This window comes from Falco cherrug, chromosome 4 (genome assembly GCF_023634085.1).
Source record: "Falco cherrug isolate bFalChe1 chromosome 4, bFalChe1.pri, whole genome shotgun sequence".
Classification (NCBI taxonomy): domain Eukaryota; kingdom Metazoa; phylum Chordata; class Aves; order Falconiformes; family Falconidae; genus Falco; species Falco cherrug.
In genome coordinates, this window is record NC_073700.1 from 111,718,238 (window position 1) to 111,735,194 (window position 16,957).

The following is a 16,957-nucleotide window of genomic DNA, read 5'->3' on the forward strand; positions in this document are numbered from 1 at the left end:
CCCCCAGCATTTTGTCAGGGGAGCAGTCTTTCAATTATTTACCTGGGAGCTTGTTTTTTTGAAATGTTTCTCATGCCTCAATCTAGACTTTTTTTTTTTTTTAAATTTAAAACATTGAAGCCGGTTTAGTTCTCATCCTAAATGTCAATTTTTTTTTTCTTTCTTGACTACAGAGAATTTCCCGGTGTTTGTGAAGCTGCATCTTTGTGCTCCCCTGTACCGCTGCCGCTGGAACGAGGGCGAGCTATGGCCGGGCCAAAGCGGGGCCCCGCGCACCGGGCCCCTCCGGGCGCTAGGGGGCGCTCGCCGGCCGCCCTGCGCCTCCCGCCCAGCTTGCTTAAAACCCGAGCGTGCTGCCCGTGGGTAAAGGTAAACAAGAATACGGAACATTTAGGTTACGAGAAAGCAGATAGTGACATTACGGTAAAGCGATAGGAATCTAAATATTAAATAGCTATAAACAATACTTTAAACAGTATGATTTGAGTCCTAATCGCTATTTAAAACAGCAGCCTGCAGTGACGACAATTTTTACAAGTGGCTGATGAATCGAGTTACTCGGCCAAATGTATCTTAAGGGTTTGATATTCCACAGGATAACTTAGCCCGTTTAAAGTATTTAAGGTCAGAAACCAGAATCATGCAGAACAGGTTATCCAAGGTATCCAAGTATGGCGTGAGCGGATGGCTTCCCAAAGGGCAGGAGGAGCAAGGCAGCTCTCTGGTCCCATAGTGAAACACAAATGGGCTTTGGAAATCTTTTCCTTGAAAGATATGATGCAGTCACAAAATCTAGGCCAAGCTTTATAGATCATTATATTAATAGAGAGAGGGAGGAGAAGTTAAAAGGGAGTTGAACAAAACCTTCTGGGTTTATTGAAAAGCATTTTTTTGCCCATATCTCTTCCAATGAATGGCATGTAAGTGATGGAGGAGGGGGAAAAACCTAGAAAGATTTACTTGGCAAAAATGCCAAGTAGGCTATATTAATGGAGACCAACAGAAAGACATTGAATGCAAATTAAATTAAGCAGAGATCGGTTCAAAATTACAGTCTTTTCAACTATGCCCTTTGTTCAAATACTGAATCATTTATGATTAGATTTTGTGCTTTATTTGGCCGAGCACTCTGAGGTGCTGAGCTCCCTCCTTTAGCTTCAGCTAATCCAGAGATTACTGGAGCTGGTGGAGGCAAAAGACATTGAATTAGTACAGTATTAAAAACATCTGTATAAAATGCTACTACTGTGTTAAAATTAAAATGGGAAACTTCAAAAACTTTGAAAATGCTGTTGCAAATGCATCTGGCTCATCGTTTTTGTGGCTGGATGGCATCACCCCCATCTGGCTGTTTGGCTCCACCACCAGAGGAGTCCTTGGCAATGTTTGATGACAAGTGTGTTCTGGTGGCAGCTTCTAATTCAGGGGGGAGATTCAACCACCCAACCTGCAAATCAACTTGGTATTGTAGGAAATCCCAATTTCTCATTTTCTGTAGTCAAAATTTTGGTTTTTATGAAACAGATGTTGTGCTTTTTTTTTTTTTAAATTGTGATTTGGAATGTTGCCTGACTTTTTAAAGGGTATAAGTAATAATTTCCTATAAATAGAAATTTCTTATAAAAAGATAAAGCCTTTCAACTACCTGTGAAAAAAGTTTTAATAAAATTTCTGGCTACTTCTGGGATTTACTCCCTTATTTACATAGATAATCCTATGCAAACTCAAGGGGAAAAATGAAATTACCATATTTTTAAAGGTAGCTAAAATTGGAACAAAGTCCATAGGTCTTAGTAATATGGGTTATGTGTTTGGATTTAAATTTGCAAGACACAAAACAGCTACCCATTATTTGTCATTATTGCTAAATGAATATGGAAAAAAGCAAGGGATTGTTACTTCTGGGAGATTGATTGGCAGTGTGCAAAGTGGACAGCAGAGCTGGAAAGGAGGCTGCAGGTCCCTGGGTGATCCAGGGCAAGACTCTCTATCGCTGTCATGACAAATAGAGCTGTAAGGCAACTGTTACAGTCTGTAACTGATCCATTGGTTCCAGATATGCTCAACAATCAGTATGTAGATAAGCTAATTTACAGTATATTACTCAAACTAAAGGATGTTTCTACGCTCCACTAATAGTTCCAAAAGGTTATTATTTTCTAGTTAGCGGATAAGACAAAGCCAGACCCTAAGTGATGGAGAAGCTTTGTTTTTATGTAGTTTTGTGGTTACATTCTTGAACAATTGTGCATTCATTTGAAATGGCTTATAATCCGTCAGGACCAGATTGGAATACCACAAGTGCCAAGGCAAAAATGTTGTGGTGGAACACAAGTCAGTGAGCCAGCCAGATTAGGCAGAAACTATGTGATGAAGATAGAAAAGAAATTAAGGCAGGTTGGAAAGCACAAGTGAGCTGTGGCTAGGGATTTAAGGGAATGCTTTAAGTGGCAATTTGCAATCGGAACATGGGAAATGCCGGAATGTAACACTGTAATGGTACATAGTATACAAATCAATTCATGTATTATATTGCAGACTGTAATTATGCAGCATTAGGATATCCATTTTATGCATTATAATATTTTGTAATATTGCTGTAATTATATAATTGCAGCAAATCATAATGTTACATACCATACTAATACCCAAGTAATTAAGACCCTAAAGCACATAAAGCAGTCCTGCAAAATTCTGGTTTTCTTTCCTGACAGGCTTCTTGGAATATTTGGGTGATTGCCACATAATGACACCAAGATCCCCAAGTCTGTATATTGTCACTTCACTGTCTTGCAGTTCTCACTTGTTTTTCATCAGCTTCTGCTTATCATCTCAAGCTACATTTAGCACTAGATGTCCATGAAAGAATGATCTGCAGCTGCCAGCTAAGGTCCTTAGTTAACCTCAGTGGTAAAGCCTCACAACTGTAATATTTACAGTCCTGAGCTCCCACCTCTAGGATGGCTGAAACAGCAGAAGGAACTAGAAGCGTGTTGTTTCCCTGTCCCTGTTCTTCTGCATAGCTGGAAAACCCTCAGCTGTTGGCTCCCGGTAAGCCTTCTGCTAAGGAAGGTACGCTTTGCTCCAGGCACTTAGAATGCATGAATTGTTTTTACTGTACGCCTTACATGCAAAATTATTATTATTATTATTATTATTTAAATCTAAGATGGCTTATTAGTTAAATTGTTCAATAAACACTGCTGCATAATTCATTGTGTACACTGGCAGCTTTTAAGTCTAATGTGCCATATACGCACTGTGTGCCTTCAGTGGAATACAAACACACACAGGCAGTTGTTTTCAGTGGTGTTGGCCAAGTCATTAAACATCACTGTTCTTGTTATCCTAAGTTCTCAAGTGCTTGGCTCCCGGTCAGTGCGGTTTCCAACCTGCAGTCCTCTGCTGGGCTCTCAGATTTCTGGAGAAAATGCAGGTGGAAGGTTGCAGCCCTCAGAAGTGCTTCTTCAGTGCTTCATGATAGGGGTGAGGTCCCTGGGAAAGTTGGGAAAGCCAATATTTCTGCTTTCTCCATGTTTTTTATGTTCTTTCAAATAATCTAATTTTTAAAGGTCAGAAGCTTTCAAGGATGTGTGATTAATGCTAGAACTCATTCTGGTGTTAAGGTGATACTACTGATACTAGTAAGAGTAGATTAAGATTTAGGTCAGCTATGTTACTGATGGTCACTGTGATACGATAGGAAGTTATCATATTCCCAGGACTCCAAGGACCATGTCCAGAAAACTTAAACTCTACTAACTCTACGAATCTAGTATTTCCTATCAGCAAGATGCTTCTATTCTTTGGTCAAAGTAAAAAAGTAATGAAAATATGAGAACAAAGTCCCTGTGGGCTTCCTTTGTGGAGGCAGAACTCAAGAACTGCCAGACTCTGTGAACTGTGTTTAAGGCAACAAAGCTTCTAAGATAACCCAGGCACCCACATATAAAATTTTTCTGGAATAACTTTCTGGTTCATGGCTTGTTTGATTTCTTCTGGCTGCATTTTGAGGTTTCCTTGACAGGTTCTGGAGAGTTGCATCTAGCCTTGTTTGGCTGCTGGTGGAGAGTGCTAAAGCCAGGGACCTTGGGGGAATGCCAGGGAGGTGAAAAGGCATACATACAATCCTTGTTAACCCTCCTCTGTGGAGGGAGTGCACATAAAGGAAGTGCAAAGACTGTGTCTAAAGAGGTGAAAACTAATATAATTTGTGAAGACAACCCATGTCTGAACTATACATCGCTGTCTTGCTTTCTGGTCTTGTATATGTCCTCCTATAGCTTCTGCCAACATACTATACCTCCAGTCTTGAGGTGTAGATGCTACTCAGTCAAGTTGCTCGGCAGCTGTTGCATTTCTGACAGACTACTGTGTTTATGGTTTGCATCCTCCAGATTGGTACTGCTGTGTAATTCACCTGTGTGAGGCAAGCAATGAAGAGAAACTCTTCCAGGATGTCATGAAAAACAAACCATAAATGGCATTGGAAAAACATCTTCAAAATAGTGGGGTTTTGCAGTAAAATTTATAAAAAGTCTGGTCTTGGAAAACCGAGATTTAACTTTGATTAGAACTAAATGAGCAATTTCATGCTGGTGGTGTACAGGCAATGGTTATTAATTATTCATTTGATCCATTTCAGAGTGCTTTGATCCTTGCAGAAGCAGAGTTGCAGTAGTAAGATCTCAGCCATCTATACATTGGATATTTATGATACTCTGTTACGCTGGGCAGTTCTGGTTGCACTACTGAATACTGAATTCTTAGGGGTGTTGCTGCTTCAACTGCATCCAGGAAAAGAGTGCCAGACGCAGCCTTTTGTCTCTTGGTTCAATTTCCTTGGTCACCTCTTTTCACCTTTCAGAACAGTAATGCATTGATGATGCTTTGGCTGAATGACTCTTACTTGAAACTTGTCTTGATTTTTTGTTAAAGAACCTGAGTAGCTGCTGGGCCAAAACCTGGCAGTGTTACACTTGTGACCAGCAACAGCCACAAGGCCATCTGGCATGGCCTCATCCAAAATGTGCGATTTGTTTAACACTGTAGTCATGCAAGCAGGCTGGTATAAAAGGACCATGTACCGGATTCGTTGTGGTGTTGTGGGGTTTTTTTTTGCTTTGGAAGCAAGTTATGTAGAAAACCTGAGAAACACCCATTATTCTATTTTGGAGGGACAGGAAAAATTGTAGCAGTCAAAAAAAAACGTTGCCGGGATCTTCAGGAATATCCTAACCTGTCTGTTCTTTTGGTGCATTTTGCTTGTATGTAATTGTTATTTATAATGCTCTTGTTCTTATTACAGCATTTCCTACTGAATTCATTTGAGACAATAGAAATTATTTAGCTCATAACCACAGGTTTTAGGGATGTTTTTATACATCATTAGCCTATACTAATGACTGCTTTCAAGGTAAACATAAAATTTCTGTAGTTGGCTGAATAGCCTTTGGGGAATCCACTATAGAGATGTTTTCTGCTTAAAACAGGTGTTCTGAGTTTTAATACCCAGGGCAGGCTGATCTATAGGAGTCTGGTATTCCTTTGTTGTTGGAGGCTTTTAAAACCCCAATTCTGATAGCATTCATTACTCACTTGAGATGGCATTAGAATAAATTATTAATAAAATATTTAAATGCAGAACAAAATTTGAAAAGTTAGAGATTGGTCACCTGAGATGCAATGTTGGTGCTTCGTTAGTTGTGGTTCGCTGTGTTGCCAGGCTGAGGTCCTTCTGTTTTACCTCATCTGCAATTTTTTTCATTAATGCTGACTGGACTGTATTCAGGCTGTGTTGCGTACAATCTATTTAATAATGGCTCCTATGAATAGCCTGATTTGCATATGTAAAATTGAAGACTCTTCACCTGCAAACTATGGCAACTGAGATTTTATAAAAATAATAAAATCATGTGGTCTGATTTTTCTCCTTGCCAGAAGTTTACATTTCCAGGTGATTTCAAAGTGTGTTGGTGATATTGTTCATTCCAATACAAGAGAAGAGGCTTTGCAAAAATTCAGATTTTTGTGGTTAGCCTCAAATCCAGGAATACTGGTCTTAATGGAGTGAGAGAGGAATGGCAGCTTTGCTAACAAGGCCAAATTTGTTCACCGCCTTTGGTGCCAGCCTTATCTCATATGCAAAGAAAGGAGGTGTCTCAGCTTCCTGAGAAGCTTGGCCCATTCTGAAACAATAATTGGTGGCATAGCCAGCCCACCTTGGTCACAGCTCTGAGGCTGCCTGCAGAAGTCTCTCCTCTCCTGGGCACACGCTCTGCTCCTGGAGCAGCCTGCAGTGGTGGAGCTGGGGCAGGGGACAGGCAGGGAATGGTTGCTGATGGCTCGGCAGATGGCTGAAGTCCTTAATTCTGGTAATAATAATAACACAGCCATATGGCCCAGAGCTGTAGGAGAAGCCATTTTTCTAATAGTACTCAATATTGAGAGTTTAGCTGGGGGGGAGGGGGGGAAGCCGAGCTAAGCTTTCAAGCAGTTAAGACCTTTATGTGCAGCACTGAGGAAGACCCGTGTAGCTACTCTGAACCACTTACATGTTGTCAAGTACAAATCAATCAACTCAGTTACAAATGATTGTGCTTTTTGTGCTGAAATCTTGTCCACCAGCTAAACTAGGCTACGGCCATCCTGTAGATGGTTGGAAGTGGGTGAGATTTGGTGCAAACCATGAAGGGAAGAGCCCCGCTCCCGGGACGTGTGAGCTGGACAGGCATTTCGGCATTGGCACATGGTGGGCAAGAGAGTCCCGGAGGGACCACAGTGCCCTAATACTTTCAGGACTGGTCTCACCTAAGCCAGACCCTAGCAGAAGGAGACAGAGAACTAAAGCCCAGCAGCAGTGGGCTAAGCTGCAGGGGATGTCACCATGGAGGTGACAGCTATCCTGTGGTGTAGCAGGGTATGCAGCATGCTTACCCTGCAAATGTTGCTCTTACAGCTCTTTGAGTTTCCCCTCTATTCTCGATTTATGACCACAGACCTAAATCTGAGCCTGACTTTCTTCCCAAGAGGCTGTTTGTTGGGGCTTTCCTCTGGAAAATCTTCTGCTTCCCCCTGCCAAGGGCCTGCAGGCATGATGCAATGCAACCTTTCTGGGACACGGGGGCTAAGTCCACCAGGTCTCCAGGCATAAACCCAAAAGCACGACTGCATGAGGCAGAGGAAAGTGTCTGCCACTTCCACTCAAGGCCACCCAGAGCTTCTTCAGACCTGGCCTGGCAAAGCCGCTTGCACTTGCCCATCTCTCACAAGCAGACAGAGGTGATGGAGGGAGGTGGCAGAGGCAGCAGTGGCTCCTCCACCTGGGGAGGTAAAACAGATGTGCAGAGATGTAACTTTGCATTTCTCTGTCTCCATTTTTTGTGGATTTGGGCCAGTTTTATTTTGTCATTGCATGTGAATCTAGCTCTATCTTCAATCCTTACGTGCTTTTAAAAAATTGAAGTTATGAAAAGTACACCTACCTGTGGTTTTGAAAAGTTCTTTCTGCTAGGAATTGTGACTCCCGTTATAATTATGCCATATTTGCCCTCTTTAAATCCTCGGCAGAGAAGCTTAAGGTTTTCCATTTGCTGTTGTCATGATAATTCAAAGATAGCTTTAAAATTAACCCAGTGGGTTCAATGCAGACAGAGGACTGAGCGACTTTTGTTGGTGTGGAGGTATCCAAGGGATGTAGGTGTCAGTGAATGTGACTGATTTTGATTGTGGGGGCCCTGTGGGGTCTGTGATACAGTAAGATACAGTGCATGCTGCGACTGAGGCCTGTTTTAGCTTTTGCTTGGTGTGAGATATTGAGGATGTTTAAAGCCATAAACATGACAGCACAGCACATGCCCTCAAAATGTTCATGAAATGTTCCCATGGTCTTTCTAGTGTCCTGGAAAGTGTGATGTGCAGCTGGGGCAAACACAGCAGGTCAGGGAAGTTAGTAGGTTGGTGGTTTGTGGGGTATGAAGGGTTAAGATGGAGGCGAAGGCTCCCTTCTCTGCTTCCTAGGCATGTGGTCTTAGATCTCAGTCTGTGGGGAAATAAACCTTCCTGAGAAGTGGAGTCTCACGGGAAAAGTCTTCTGTTCCACAAAGCTCCCTGGTCTAAGGGGAACAGGGCTGGGACTTTGGTGCTAGCTACTGCCTAAGAAATATGCAGTCAGTGTTGTCTCAATGGACTCTGTCACCCAGACATTAAGAAAAAAAAACATTTTAAAATAAGCTTTACCTTCTTTTTTTCTCTCTTTAACTTCTTTTTCTCTTTCCCCACTGGAGAAAGTTTCCTATTCCCAGGCATCACTTAAGCACATGCAGAATTATCTGGGGGATTAACAAATGGAGAGCGAGAGCAGCAGGATTTTGAGAAGACACCCATGGGAGGGAGAGCACTGCTGAGATGAATGTTTCCAGGAGACAGATTATGTAAAACTTCTTGCTTTCATGAGGGAAATCTAGCACTGGTTGCACAGGCCTGGTGGTGCAGATCACAGGAGTAGAGGGACTGAATCAGGTTCAAACTGTGCAGCCAAAAGAAAGCTCGCTGGCAGGGAGGAGGGAATCTCCAGATCCTTCCAGCATCATCAAGTCTTCACATATGTTCCCTATCAACCCCCTGCAGGAACAGTATGTGGTCAATACGCTCTGCATGCACTTATATTTCTTAGGTACCCAGCAGGCTAATTTGATTCAAATACTCTGCTTTTCCCCACCCCTGCAGCAGAGAAAAGGCTTTTTATCCCTTAGATGTGACAACAACAAATTTTGGAGCTATTTCTGATGTGCCCTTTCTGTACCATAGTCTTATCAAAGGCTTATGGGTAACATTTGTTTGGGAGGCATGCTAAAAAAAATCGGCAGCAGATTACTGACCAATTGCTTAATTTAAACTGGTGAAACAAAGAAGTTCAACTTCTTAGAGAGGGACTCTCTAAGAGCTGCAGGTGTTTCCCTCTGACTGACTGCTGTTTTGTTTCTTCTTTAAATTTATGCTAGCTGGCAGAACTAATACCTAGAGAATAAAACCCCAGTCGGTTCCTACCTTCTTTTGCTGCCCCCACCTCACCCTGTACTGTGCTTGTCACAGCTTCTCACAGACGCGTTGCACTGCAGCCGTGTTTGGTGAGCGGGGTACTGCTGCTAACCCAAGCCCCACGGGGCAGAACGTGCTGTTAAAGGGAAGGAAGACTGGAAAAGCTGAACGTGCTTTCTGCCTCTTCCTGGGAAGTGCATCTGAAGTATTTTGCTACCTCGCTCTTGTTTTTAACTGAAATAGTGAAAGCATTTGGGAACTCTTAGGCAATGTCAATTTAAAAGCTTTGATACCCTATTCCACAACTTCTGTTGGCAAATGTGAGAGGGCTTCCCAGTTCCTCAGGACTGGGACTGTATCCTGCCAGCATCTCTAAGGAGTGTAGCAGGAAAACCAAGCACACTGTAGGACATGGAAAAGCAGGAGCATGGCTCATTGAGAGAAGGCTGCAGGAGAGGAGCGGACCAAACGGTCTGTTTGTGCTGAGCTGCTCCACCTCACCTGGAGAGCAGCATTTAGCAGAGCTCCCACTGGAGTGACAGTGACACTTTTAACAGGTACTTCGGGTCAGGTGCTTGTTAGTGGGGTTGTTATCTGTCACAAAGAGCTGTCAGAGCAGTTAATATAGCTTACTGGGGGAGGGGGAGGATGTAGCTACTTGGAGCAACATACCCTCCTTCTGCCTGCAGAGAGCATCTGTTCCATTAGTGCCTTACCTATTTGTCGTAATTTGCTTTTGACATTAAAGATTATTATCTATGATGTCAGGCTTCAATACTAGAATAATTGCTTTCTAGGTTGCGAAAATATTATATTGGTATAATAGAATGTTGACTCCTTTGGCCATGAGAGAACCTGGGAATATTTCACGCGGATGCTGTGTATGTAATACTTTCTTCTTGACTGGAATGGGCCCGATCTTATCTAATGATAGATTAAATCCATGGGACACCCCAGAGAGGTGGCTGCTCAGCGGGTGCCAGTGATGATCACGGGGGAACTTAGCTGCCTTCCTGTGTCAACACACACTGAAAAAGTCCCGGGGGTTTCTGGAGCAGCATCATGGCATGCAGTCAGGCAATAGCCAAAGCTTGTCGGTGGTGCCTGGCAATCGGTGTGCGCAGGGACAGCACTGGGACTCTGCAGCACAGGGCAGGCTTCAGCCAGATGGAGCTGTGTGCTCAGCTCGTGCCAGAGACATCGTGTGCCACAGAAAGCTGATGGAAAAGCCCAGAGGTGGAGGTTAGGAAAGCATTCATTTTGCATAGGGGCTTGTCCAAAATAGCATCAAAATTGCTTTGTCAAGTCTGGGATGGAATTTTCTTAGCAAAACTGGGTTTTTTACTGATCAAATTACTCTTTTTTTTAAGTAAAAAAGTTCAGGAAAGAAAAAAAAAAAAACCCAACAAAAAAGCCCCCCAAAAACCAGAACACAATAGTGGAAGAAATTCACTTAACTTTTCTTTCTTTCCTTTTTTTCCTCCTAAATCTGAAAATGCTCAGTTCTGGGCCGTTCCTAGGGTTTTTGTCTCATCTCATGCAAGACAATTTGAACACAGATGATGAAGTTGATTTTTATCTAAATCCTCCTTGAGTTTTCAGTGTACTTTATTGTTGCTTGTTTTGTTGTCAACATAATTTTAAAACCATACCAAAGGAAAATAATTGCTTTAATCACTTAGTGAAAATCTCTGTTGAGGTTGTGAGAACTTTGTCTGAGTAAGTCCTGAAGGATCATGTTTGTACACTGTGAGTCCTATGGATCAAACAATTGTTTGAACTGCAGAGGTTTTATATTGTAAGAAAAAGCAGAAAACTATACATTTATAATCACAGGCCTGAGCTGGAATTAAGGATCTCTAGACCTTGGAGGTGTTTCCACCTGAATCTCTGGACTGAGAAGGGCCTCTGCAACCGTTGTCCTGCCGCAGGACGTAGATCAGCCTTTTAACCTTGGGTTTACAGTGGATTAATTTATGGTGTGTTGGCACTGCTGGAGACACCTGCTCAGGAGCTGGACCCTGCTTCCAGATCCTCTGTCCATGGCAAAGAGCATGCTCTGTTGCTCCACTGTAAGCAGGTTAATGTGCTTGTTTTCACAACTGATTTATAGTTTAATTATTATTTTTTCCCCTCTATTGTTACTTTTAAAGTTGAGATGTTACTACAGGTAAAGCCTGGGCATTGTGCAGAAAGTATTCGGCTGTGAATCTGTACAAAGTCACTACGTGTGTCTGTGTGGGTCCTTGTAAAGGAATTAAAGCTAAATTGAGCCCCATAGGCGGAAAACAAAGTAGAAAATGTGCGTTCTGCAGCGTTCTTTTCCAAGAATAGTATCTTTTTAACAGCAAACAGCACAGGGCACAGACGTGGTTACTTTGTGACCACGCAGAGGATGTGATACTGCTATTTCCCATCCTGCAGAGAAAATGGAGCGCTGCCCATCGGGCCCTCTGGTGTGGGCTCAGTGTTTGCTGCTATCCCCAGCCATCCTTGTCTCCCGCTGGCAGCTTGGCTCACATGTTCCCAGCATGGGGCCAGAGCTGGCCTAGGGCAGGGACAAAGCAAGCACCTCTCTGGGGCTGCTTGAGGCAGTTCTGCTCCTGCCTCTTGCTCGGGAAGGGTCAGCCTGGGAGAGAAAGGCTGGCTTGCTTGCCCGTGCTTCAGAGGTGCTCAAGGGCAGGGGTGTTTTGGTACCCAGGCTAGCCACTCCCTTCCTGCAACATGTGTGTGGTCAAATACGGATGGCTCTCCTCTTAGTCTCATTTTGCCACAGAAGCAGCACAGCTTTTTTTTGGCTATTTTATTATTTTACTGAGGAGAGATGCCCCATGATGAGCATGGTGACATCCACAGCTCTTCCTTTCTTCTTGTCTTTGGTTATTTCCTTGTGGTGTCTAATTGTGAAGGGAAAACTCAGGAGATCAAGCCATGCAATAATTAAACTCATGTTAAAGATTAAATGAAATTGTTTAGCCCTATTTGAATATGCTGTTCTAAATTCCATGGGGCAATCTCCTTATTTGGGAAGGAAACTTACTGTATTTTGCTGGAGCAAATGATAAATTTTCTGGACTCTTGGGCTGTGTAAGAATGGCAGAGATTCAGATCCTGGATCACATAAAGCAGATAAATCTAGGAAAACATTTTCACCACACTTCGGATGGTTCTACTGTCTACTAGACCTACTTTGTTAAACTGTATTTAAAAGTACATTTATCGTAACTTGCTTATCAAGATGCATGTCACATGCTTTGTCATGCTGATCAGCCTGAAACGAGCAGTTTCCCAGCTGATAATCTGCTGTGCCACAAGTAGGGCAGGTTAGAAGTCAAGACTCCAGGGATTAAATTGTGGTCCCTTTGAAATAGATAGGCATCTTGCCAATCACTTTGGTTTCTGCTCTTTTTTTGCTGTTTTATATGGATTCTGTTTTTGATTCTTATCAGCAGCTTGCTGTGGGACTTCAACAAGTTATTTAACTCTTCCAGCCTCTGAGCTTCTCAGCAGTATTTCACAACTCTTTGTATTACATATAGCACAGTAAGAACAACATGTGCATACATTGGACGTGTAATATTAAAAACATTAAGACGACCAAACATTCCTCTGTAATCACTCTCCTGACACACTGTTTTCCTGTTCAGGATTGTGGGTAGGAAAGGCCAAAGGTATTTCCCACATTGAGAAACGTAATTTTCACAGGAGAGTATTTTCCATTCTGTGGGTAATTTTCCAAACCCTTCTTTCCATAGTTTCTGTGGGCAAACCCCCTTTTGAGGTCAGCATCAGGGCTGTGCGAGTAGAGCCTAAGAACTTCATTTGGCACTTGGTGCGCATTGCCGTAACAGGATGCTGGTGGGAAGAAAAGGTGTGTGAACCAAGCTCTATAGCAGCACGTGTTCTCCAGGCATTGTAGGACACAGCAAGTACCACTGGTGCAGAGAAGAGCAGCAGCTGTGTTATTCCCTAAGAACTGCAAATCTCATTTCTCCAGCTGCACTTCTTACATCTAAGATAACCCATCTGTTGCCTGCTGTGGAAAGGAGCATCCCCTTTCTCTTTCACACAGTCTTTGACTGTATGCCACGCTGCTTCCCTAGCCAGACACCTAGTGATCATGCCCTTGCTTGGCAAGTTGATTGGTGTGATGGAAAATGGAGCCACCAAAACTGATGTGAGGGTGGTGGAGAGCAGGACCACCCCAGTGGAGCATAACGTCAGCTGTGACATGAAATCATACTGCCAGCATTATGGTAAAATTCAGCCTCTATTTTTGAAGGTACTTGTGTGCCTGAAATCAAAGGAAGCTGAGCACTTGAATACCTTCGGCTACATCCATGCTGCTAGAGGCATCTGCCCCCAGGGGCCATCCCTTGTTCCCAGGTGAAGGTGTGTGAAGTGGCTCGTGTCCAGAGAACAGCACCAGGGGACATCTCTGGGCCTTGCATGGTCACCCTGATGTGCAAGTAAAACGGGCCACGTCCTGCTCATCCCAAGGCGTTGCTGCTCAGCTGATGGACGATTTCTTTCCCTCCAGTGCAAGGCAGCCTTGTCCATCTTCTCTCTTAAGAATAGTCACTACATGGTGGTGTCCCCTCAAGTAAGTCTGGGCATTGCCTGGGAGACACAACCAGGCCAGGGAGCCTGTTGAAAATGCAACATTAACAGTATGGGCAGTGCTCAAGTTCATGTTCTGGCCCTGTTAAATTCCCTAGTATCTGTGTGTTTCCTTCATGACCTAAGATGTAATTTTTTTGGAGTACCTTTGCAGTTCAGGGTGCCCAAGTGCTGCACTGCCACCTGCCAGATGTGGTTTTAGTAGCATGACGCTGTGTTGTATGGCTTGTGTATTCTGCAAAGTGGCAAGTGGGCATCTGTGGGGTGTTGTCAGGTTGCAAAGCCAACTAGGGTAGCGTTGGAAGATTGATATAGGAGGAAGAAGCCAATTCTCTAATGGTTTCTTTCGTGTTTTCAGACTGTGGGATGATGATTGTCAGCTGGACTGAGCCAGAGTTCGATGCATTGACGAGGGAGCGAGCTAGGACACTACATTATTTGCAGCAGAGGTGCCCCTGGCTTTGTGTTGGTGGGTCCCTCTGTGCCCTGGGATCCTGGAGTGGATGGGGAGTGCTGTACAAGTGCAGCACAAGGAGCGAGGGCAGCAGGACTGCTGGGGAAGTGGGGGAGGGAGCTGACTGCGCGTGCTGCTGTGAGGTTGCAGGGCTGCCTGTGGCCGTCTGCTTGCACCTCTGACCCCTTCAGCTCTTTTTGTTTAAACTAAGCAAGAGCAGCAGCAGCGGTGCTCCCCTCTCTGCCAGGCCCTGCAGGTGCTGCTCCACAACCCGAACCGGAGAAAGAAGTGCACATTTACGGAAAGTCCTTTTCCCTCCCTTTCCTTTCCCTTTTAAGGCTCTTGGCCAAGCTGTGTGATTCTTATCTGGTCTCTGCAGAGCCTTTAAGTGAGGTCATTCAGGAAGTTTAATTAATCCTGTACAATTGTCACTACATCCTTGGCTGTGCATTGTACTAGGGCCCAGCCCACTACCACAATACATCTTACGACAGCTGAACATCTGTTTCAAAACTGATTGCCAAGAAGTACTTGCTAAGCTTAGTTTTCCCTCTGGCTGTATGTATGCAGTTCAACGCAATATTGTATAACAGTGTTAAGAGAAAAAACAGAATTTCCCCCACTCTTGGGATCAACTGGTAAAGCAAACTAAAATTAACTGGGAAATGCCGGTTCTGAAATATCAGTGGCAAAGAAATGGGCCGGCCTGCGTGTGTCCTGCTCAGCTTATCTCCTGGGCTGGTGCCATCCAGGGTGCTGGGCTGTGAACTGACACCCCAGGACATGGGAGTTGTTGGGATGCTGGGGGGGATTCATCAGGGGCTTCAACCCCCAACCACTGCGGCTCCCCTGCTTCAGTCGTAGGAGCTCACACGTCCCCAAGGCTGGGCGCTCTTCCACTGCTTACTCGCTCAGATTGCAGTGAAGGACAAGGCATGTCTTCCACCCCTGAGAGCGGGGGACTGTCACACACACGCGGATATGTGCACACATGGATATGGCCTTCGCTCTTCCCAGACCCCCAGGACAGCCCTTTAAAAATGACACACTGCAACAGGAAGAAAAGAAGAAAGAGGATGATAACAAAGGCCTTTGCAGGGCAGAAAGGGAACCATAGCTGCTGGGAGAGGAAGGCAGCAGGGGGTGTGGGCACCAGCAGAAATATTGGGCAAGCAGCACCCAAGGCCACAGGGGCAAAGCTCAGGTGATGGTGCACATACGAGGCATGGTGTTAGGATGTGCCTTTATCCGTCAGATTAGTAAAGGATCCTCGGGGCCTTTTAATCTGTCTTTAATCTTTTATTTGCTCCTACCCCTCTGACTTTCCTCCAGACATCCGAGCGATGCAAGAATATGAAGAAGCCTAGAATAAAATCCTACAAGGAGTTGCTTTTGTAACGGTAGGCAAGCATCAGGGCCTGAAATGGCACAACTTGTCGTTCAGGGAGAAGCAAAACTCGTCCCTGCTCCTGCAGGCAGGAGAACAAACGCGCTGTGCCCCAGAGCCTGCTCACCGGGGATAACTGCTCCTGTTGAAGAAAGGTGGAGGTGGGCTGGGGCCACTCCTCATCCCCACCGCACACCCGTGCCACGCCAGCCCTGTGTCCTCTCGCTGGCTCGGTGGGCTGCTGCGGCTTGCCTAGGAGCGACCAGAGATGAAAACTGTCTAATTTGGCATCTGTGATGAGTAATGCATGGGGATAGTTAATGTAGTAAAAGAAAGGCTTCTTGAGTCTCCCAAGGTAATAATCTGTGTTTCCAGTTTCCTGCCTTTTGGTTCAGTAATGAAATACATTTTTCATAATTTGGCCTTTTTGGATTATCTGATTGGTTTCACTCTTTGCATTTGTTAGAAAAAAATATGTTGCTTTCTTTGAGGTTTTGTGGAGTGATTATGCAGCTGGATGGACAGAGAGGTGTATATGCATACTTGCAGAGCCTTTGGGATTATTAATCCTAGGATACTCAGGCTAAACTTTGTACAGGGCCAGTCTTTTATTTTGGAATCAGCCATACTGGTTTATCTTGAAATAAGTTATTCTTTCTCTGATATCAGATTGTCCTTTCTTAGGGTTATTAAAAATAGAATTTTAAATTAACAACGTTTTCTAAATAATTTAATTTTCTTAATTTATGCACTTGTCTTGCAAGTAGAGGCAAGCTCTAAGCAGTTAACAGTCGACATAATGTGCAGTATATATAGGTATCTTCTATAATTATGGTGAGATAATATATATAATTATATATATAATTATTTGTGTCCTTTCCGAAGAATGGAGATCTGTACTGACTTCATGCACAGAAGGATGCCTGCCACTCGTGGTGGGAACAGAAATACCAGAGCTTTCCAAATGTCTGTGTGCAGATGTCGAATGGATGGCTCAGGTGGTGTCCTCCTTAGATGAATTGTGGGTCTCACTACAGTGTAGAGGCACAACTGTGTGGGTAGGGACTGCTACCGGTGACACCATGTTTGCTGGCAAGGAGGTGTCTGCCTGTTCCCACCCTTACGATGCCTCTCTGGAGGACAAAACCAACCTAAAGCCTGGGATCCCTCTAGAGACACCTCACTTGTTTTGGAGTTGCGGCATCCTGCTTTATAGGTATACTGGAGAGCTTTACGCTCAGCTTTTTGTCTAAGAAATATGTGAAGGCCAGCTTAAAGGAGGGTATAAATACTAAGGAGACTAGAGGTGATATCTAACATTATTTTTCTAGGAGGATTTATATTTATTGGTAGCTTTCTAGCCAGTATTTTCCTGCCTCAACACAATCCTCTCAAGTACACTTACGGGACTGCATGGGTTGCATTTTAGCGTGTTTATCTGTCTCATCTTTTGACAT